At 42.0% G+C, this 6,640-nt stretch overlaps 1 non-coding gene across 1 annotated transcript; it reads left to right on the top strand.

The window, feature by feature from the left end:
- The first annotated feature begins 1,804 nt into the window (after positions 1–1,804).
- On the top strand, positions 1,805–1,877 carry TRNAG-UCC (transfer RNA glycine (anticodon UCC)). Its single transcript has one exon. It is a non-coding gene; the product is annotated as a tRNA-Gly (tRNA).
- Positions 1,878–6,640: the final 4,763 nt, after the last annotated feature.

Raw genomic sequence — 6,640 nt, 5'->3', positions numbered from 1 at the left:
GGGGCCCTAGAATCTGCATTTTAACATTACCACAGGAGATTCCAATACAGGTGGTCCACAGACCACACTTTCCAAAACATTCATTCATGACTTGAGGAAACGTAGTATTTTTCATAAAAAGTGACAGTCCTACGTAGTGTAGAAGTCAGATTTGAAAGTGGTCTCTCCTTTTGATGACTATTCCCCCAACACACACATGCACATACTTATACCTTTATAAACATCTGTATTATGTTATACGCCTTATAATGTGGTTCTCTGTGTACTCACCTTGTCTTCTTCTCTCTAGCTTTTTGAGAGTGAGATCCAAGTCTTTATCCACCCAATGCTCCAATGCTGTGAAATAAAAGTATGTGTGACAGAAACCAAAGCATACAGTTCAAATTTGACTTCCTTTGGCTCAGGGATCAAGTTTCTCTGCCAGCTGTATAAGTTCCTAGTCTTTTTCCCCCTACAAAGCTTAGATGTGGACAAGCCCAGCGCTGACCCCCTCAACTGCAATGCTGCCTGCTGCGTGTAGAGAGGGGATGTTTTATTTTAAAGTATGCATATAAATCACTCTGATAGCTTTCTCTGCCTTTCCCAGGACCTCTGATGAGCCCCTTCCTCCGTGAATCTTAAAGTGAAAAGAAAGTCTGAAAAAGCAGTGCAAATGGTTCAGATAAATATCCCAATGGGTTTTCTACATTACATAAATTGTGAGGTAAAGGGACCGACTTAGAGCAGCAGCTCTATGCTACCCCCTGGTGGCAAGATGCTCCGTGGCACCCCAGCTCCACCCTGCATGCTGGCTCTTACAGGGGACACAGATTGGAGAGGCTCATCTATGTGTCCCCAGCAGCACCAGGCTCAGAGCGCCTACAAATATTTGCTGATAAATAGGTTAATAGTGTGAGTAGCAGGAAACAAAAACACAGTTAGAATTTTACTTTCTTGTGCCCAACTGAGGATCATTGATTCTGCCAGTTGTGTAACTTCCTAGTTTTTTTGTTTTTTTAGCACAGAGCCTGTGAGCCTAATCTTAATGCACAGATCAGTCAAAAGGAAAATGTGGAAAACACTAGACTCACAGCACAATCCCAATAGCACAAAATATACATGCATAAATCATCACTGGTAAAAAGCCAGAGATGGGCTTCCCTGGTGGCGCAGTGGTTGAGAGTCTGCCTGCCAACGCAGGGGACGCGGGTTCGAGCCCTGGTCTGGGAGGATCCCACATGCCGCGGAGCGGCTGGGCCCGTGAGCCACAACTACTGAGCCTGCGCATCTGGAGCTTGTGCTCCGCAACAAGAGAGGCCGCGATAGTGAGAGGCCCGCGCACTGCGATGAAGAGTGGCCCCCGCTTGCCGCAACGAGAGAAAGCCCTCGCACAGAAACGAAGACCCAACACAGCCAAAAATAAATATATAAATAATTTTTAAAAAATAAAGGAATTCCTTTAAAAAAAAAAAAAAAAGCCAGAGATTTTGAGAAAAGTCACTGCACCCACCAACTGGGACACTTACTGCTACCCAGACCTTGCACCTGCAGAATGGGTCAGGGCTAGCTTGAAAGTGATTGTCTCAGAGGTACAATTGGATGATTTAGCCTGAAGAACAGAGAGGACTAAGTGAGAACTGAGTAACGGTTTACCAGTCCAGAGGATGCTCTGTGTCCACTGAGATTAGAATAAGAAAAAATAACCTGGGGTGGCTTGAGTTCTTTCAGTAAAGAACTTCCTAAGAAGTGCCTGAACCTTGTACCTGGATTCTTCTTTAGGGATCACTAGGGAAAAAAATTTTAGTCAGCAATAAATGCAGGGACTTCCCTGGTGGTCCAGTGGTTAAGATAATGCACTTCCAATGCAGGGGGTGCAGGTTCGATCCCTGCTCAGGGAACTATGATCCCACATGCCACATGGTGTGGCAAAAACAAAAACAAAAACAAAAAAAATAAATGCAGACCTGCCTAAGGTGGGGGGGTGCATTTGATGGCATTTTGGGGGCTCTTCTAGCCCTATAAATAGTTAGAGGCTCATTTAACAGTCCCTGTGATTAGGCAAGATGGGATAATGTAAATAAAAGCAAAAACCAGTTTACTTGCAAGACTCAGACAGAGATGACCTCATCCGTGCACACAGCTGTCATAGAGACTGAATGCATCTCTGGGGTCTCTGTTCCCTGATGACAGAAGCAGCCCTTAATGGAAGCTGCTTGCTGGGCTAATGGTCAGGCCCTGAGTGGAAATTCTGAGATCAATAGGCCTTTCTAAATTCAGGAAATCAAGACTGCACCTAAAGCTTAATGGGCTGATGAGAACAGCAAATACATACCATCCTTTCCTTTCTTCCCTGTCAGGCATTTAAGTGGTTCACACCCCACTTTTCCTAGAAGTTAATGCTGTCCTTACATGCAACCTCTGGGAAGAGGTGAGCAAGGAGAGTTGACAAATCACTCACAGAAAATCCCATGAAAGGTGGGCTTAAGGCAATCCAGGCTACACCTTGTTATAAATGGCTACATTTTCAAAGAATGCTAGAGAAGGCAGCTCCTAAATTGAGTCTCTTCTGTCCTTAAGAGAAGTCTCTACTTTGCTGGGATTAATAATTGGACCAAATGTTCCTAATTCAGAGTTACAGGCACTTCGTTTTAGGTAAAAGTTTGAATTATACATTTTTTAAAATACAAATTAATTCTTTTCTAGAACGGTATTTATTGCCCTGGGCTTTGCAGTGAACCTTTGATCAGGGAAGGATATTTCTTCTTGGTATCTGGCTTTTATGAAATGGAAAAGTTCAAGTGAAATATCAAGGAGATGGAGAAAGCCTTGAGAAAATAAATCAGGAGACAAAATCATGTATTGCAAATAAAATAGAAACTTGCATGTTTAATAGGGATTCATCTGTTTCCCATACTTTCTACAGGTCCAGTTCACACAGGAGTCACAGAAGAAAAGACTTCTTTATGAGCTAAAGGAAACTTCAGCTCAAGGGATGACTCTGAAAGACAGTCAAACTCCCAATCAGCAAGGGGCTAGAGAGGAGCAATGCATGTAAGTTTTCAACATGGGCTGAAACACATGGGGTTAGCTGTCTACAAAGTGTGATTCATGAGAACATCTGCTCTGCAGGCCTTCTATTGATACAACTAAAACATCTCACTCAATTACTGGCATTGCTTGTTTTATTTTGTCCACCACCCCATTCCCAGTTAGACTATATGCTCCAAGAACTGGGAAAATGCCTGCTTTTTTTTATTATTATATCTCAAGCACCTAGCAGAGTGTTGGCATTCAATGAATAAAAGTTAAATTTAAATTAAGATTTTACTATAAGTAAATCAGGCAAGAATAAAAAAAGAAAATAGACCACCATTATTTAGTAACATCTCCTAGACAATAAAGTTACTTTCACAATATAAGAATTAATAACTGAATTCTGAAGCTGAAAACCTACTGAGGAGACATTAATTTCTTAAAATCTGAAATTTGGAAAAAAACTATTGCTTTAAAGCTTGAGTCCTCTTACTAATCAGTATGACTAGTAAAAAAAAAAAAAAATAGTATTCAATGGTTTGCTTTGCCCAATTTTAATGAGCCCAAACTCTTAACTTCACACTGGAAGAGGCAGGAACACAAAGCATGGCTGATTACCACTATTTACATAATTTCCCACCAGAGGCCCACAGTCAAAGGCACTGCTCACTCTAAAGTCTTTAGAATATAAGAAACAACCCAAGCAGCCAAAAATCAGGAGTTCCACTTCCAGAGCTCCCCTTTGTACATACTCAAGAATTTCTTCTTGCTGAATTCATCATTAACAGCCACTTACCATATTTACAAATATTGACTTTGTGAAATTACTCCCCACACTTGTCACTTAGAACCCTGCCTTCTCTAATCTTCCTTCACTGTGTAGCAGCAGAATAACTGAGGAGCGTGGAAAAATGGTGATGGGCGATGGGGGCCTGTTTCTGAAAAGCAGATGTTTCAATAGCACTGATGGCCAAAAAAAGAAGACTTAAGGCAGAAAGAAAAAAAAACCCAAAAACCAAAAATCCCAGACACTTCCAACTTAAACTTTTCAGTAAAAATGAATATGATATGAAAAGACTTAAAGAGGGACAAGATGGCAGAGTAGGAGGACTTTGAGCTTACCTCCTCTCACAAGCATACCAAAATCACAACTAACTGCTGAACAACTATCGATAAAAAAGACTGGATTCTACCAAAAAAAGATGTTCTACATCCAAAACATAAAGAAGAAACCACGAGATGGTAGGAGGGGCGCCCTCACAATGTAATCAAATCCCATACCACCCGGGAAGGCGACCCAGAGACTGGAGAATAATTATATCACAGAAGTTCTCCAGTGGGCGTGAGAGCTCTGAACACCATGCCAGGCTCTGCAGCCTAAAGGTCAAGCATTGGGAGGAGGAGCCCCCAGAGCATTTGGCTTTGAAGGCCAGCGGGGCTTGATTGCAGGAGCTCCACAGGATTGGGAGAAACAGAGACTCCATTCTTGGAGGGTGCATAAAAGGTCTCGTCGTACCGGGACGCAGGGCAAAGCCAGTGACTTCATAGGAGCCTGGGCCAGACCTACCTGCTGGTCTTGGAGGTCTCCTGAAGAAGTGGGATAGGAGGGTGTGGCTGTGGCTCACTGTGAGAACAAGGACACTGGTGGTGGAGGCACCAGGGACTATTCATCAGTGTGAGCTCTCCTGGAAGCCACCATTTTGGCACCAAGACCTGACCCCACCCAACCGCCTGTAGGCTCCAGTGCTGAGACACCTCAGGCCAAACAACCAACAGGGCAGGAACACAGCTCCACCCATCAGCAGACAGGCTGCCTAAAGACTTCTTGAACCCACAGCAACCTCTAGACATGCCCCTTGACACAGCCCTGCCCACCAGAGGGCCAAGACCCAGCTCTACCCACCATCGGGCAGGCACCGGCCCCTTCCACCAGGAAGCCTACACAAGCCTCTAGACCAGCCTCACCCACCAGGGGGCAGACACCAGAAGAAAGAATACTACAATCTGGCGGCCTGTTGAACTGAGTCCACAAACACAGAAATTCAGACAAAATAAGATGGCAGAGGAGTATGTTCCAGATGAGGGAAGAAGATAAAACCCCAGAAGAACAACTAAGTGAAGTAGAGGTAGGCAATCTACCAGAGAAGGACTTCACAGTAATTATCATAAAGATGATCCAAGACCCTGGAAAAGGAATGGATGCATGCTGTGAGAAGTTACAAGAAAATTTTAACAAAGAATTAGAAAATATAAAGAACCAAAGAGAGCTGAAGAATACAATAACTGAAATGAAAAATACACTAGAAGGAGTCAACAGCAGGATAAATGAGGCAGAAGAACAGATAAGTGAGCTGGAAGACAAAATGGGGGAAATCACTGCCGCAGAACAAAAGAAAGAAAAAAGAATGAAAAGAAATGAGCACAGTTTAAGAGACCTCTGGGACAACATTAAACATACCAACATTCACATTACAGGGATCCCAGAAGAAGAAAAGAGAGAGAAAGGGCCTGAGAAAATACTTGACGAGATAATAGCTGAAAACTTCCCTAACATGGGAAAGGCAACAGTCAACCAAGTCCAGGAAGTTCAGAGTCCCAGGCAGGATTAACCCAAGGAGGAACATGCTGAGACACATAGTAATCAAACTGACAAAAATTAAAGACAAAGAGAAAATAATAAAAGCAGTAAGGGAAAGGCAACAAATAACATACAAAGGAATCCCCATGAGGTTATCAGCTGATTTTTCAGCAGAATCTCTGCAGGTCAGAAAGAAGTGGCACGATATATTTAAAGTGATAAAAGGAAAAAACCTACAACCAAGAATACTCTACCCAGCAAGGCTCTCATTTGGATTGATGGAGAAATCAAAAGCTTTACAGATAAGCAAAAGCTGAAAGAATTCAGCACCACCAAACCAGCTTTAAAACAAATGCTAAAGGAACTTCTCTAGGTAGAAAAGAAAAGGCCACAACTGGAAGCAAGAAAATTACGAAATGGGAAAGCTCACTGGTAAAGGCAAACATACAGTAAAGGCAGGAAATCATCCACATACAAACATGATATCAAAGCCAGTAATCATGAGAGGAACAGAGTACAAATGCAGGATATTTGAAATGCATTTGAAATTAAGAGATCAGCAACTTAAAACATCATGTATTTATATAGACTTCTATATCAAAACCTCATGGTAACTGCAAACCAAAAATCTGTAATATACACACAAAAAAGAAAAAGGAATCCAAACACAACACTGAAAATAATTATCAAATCACAAGAGAACAAAAGAGGAAAAGGAGAAAAAAGACCTACAAAAACAAGTCCAAAGCAATTAACAAAATGGCAGTAAGAACATACATATCGATAATTACCTTAAATGTACACAGATTAAATGCTCCTACCAAAAGACATAGACTGGCTGAATGGATACAGAAACAAGACCCGTATATATGCTGTTTACAAGAGACCCACTTCAGATCTAGAAACACATACAGACTGAAAGTGAGGGGATGGAAAAAGGTATTCCACGCAAATGGAAACCAAAAGAGTAGCAATACTCATATCAGACAAAAGAGCCTTCAAAATAAAGACTGTTACAAGAGACAAAGAAGGACTCTCCATAATAATAAA

This window comes from Balaenoptera ricei, chromosome 11 (assembly GCF_028023285.1).
Source record: "Balaenoptera ricei isolate mBalRic1 chromosome 11, mBalRic1.hap2, whole genome shotgun sequence".
NCBI lineage: Eukaryota > Metazoa > Chordata > Mammalia > Artiodactyla > Balaenopteridae > Balaenoptera > Balaenoptera ricei.
This window is presented reverse-complemented; position numbering and strand designations above follow the sequence as displayed.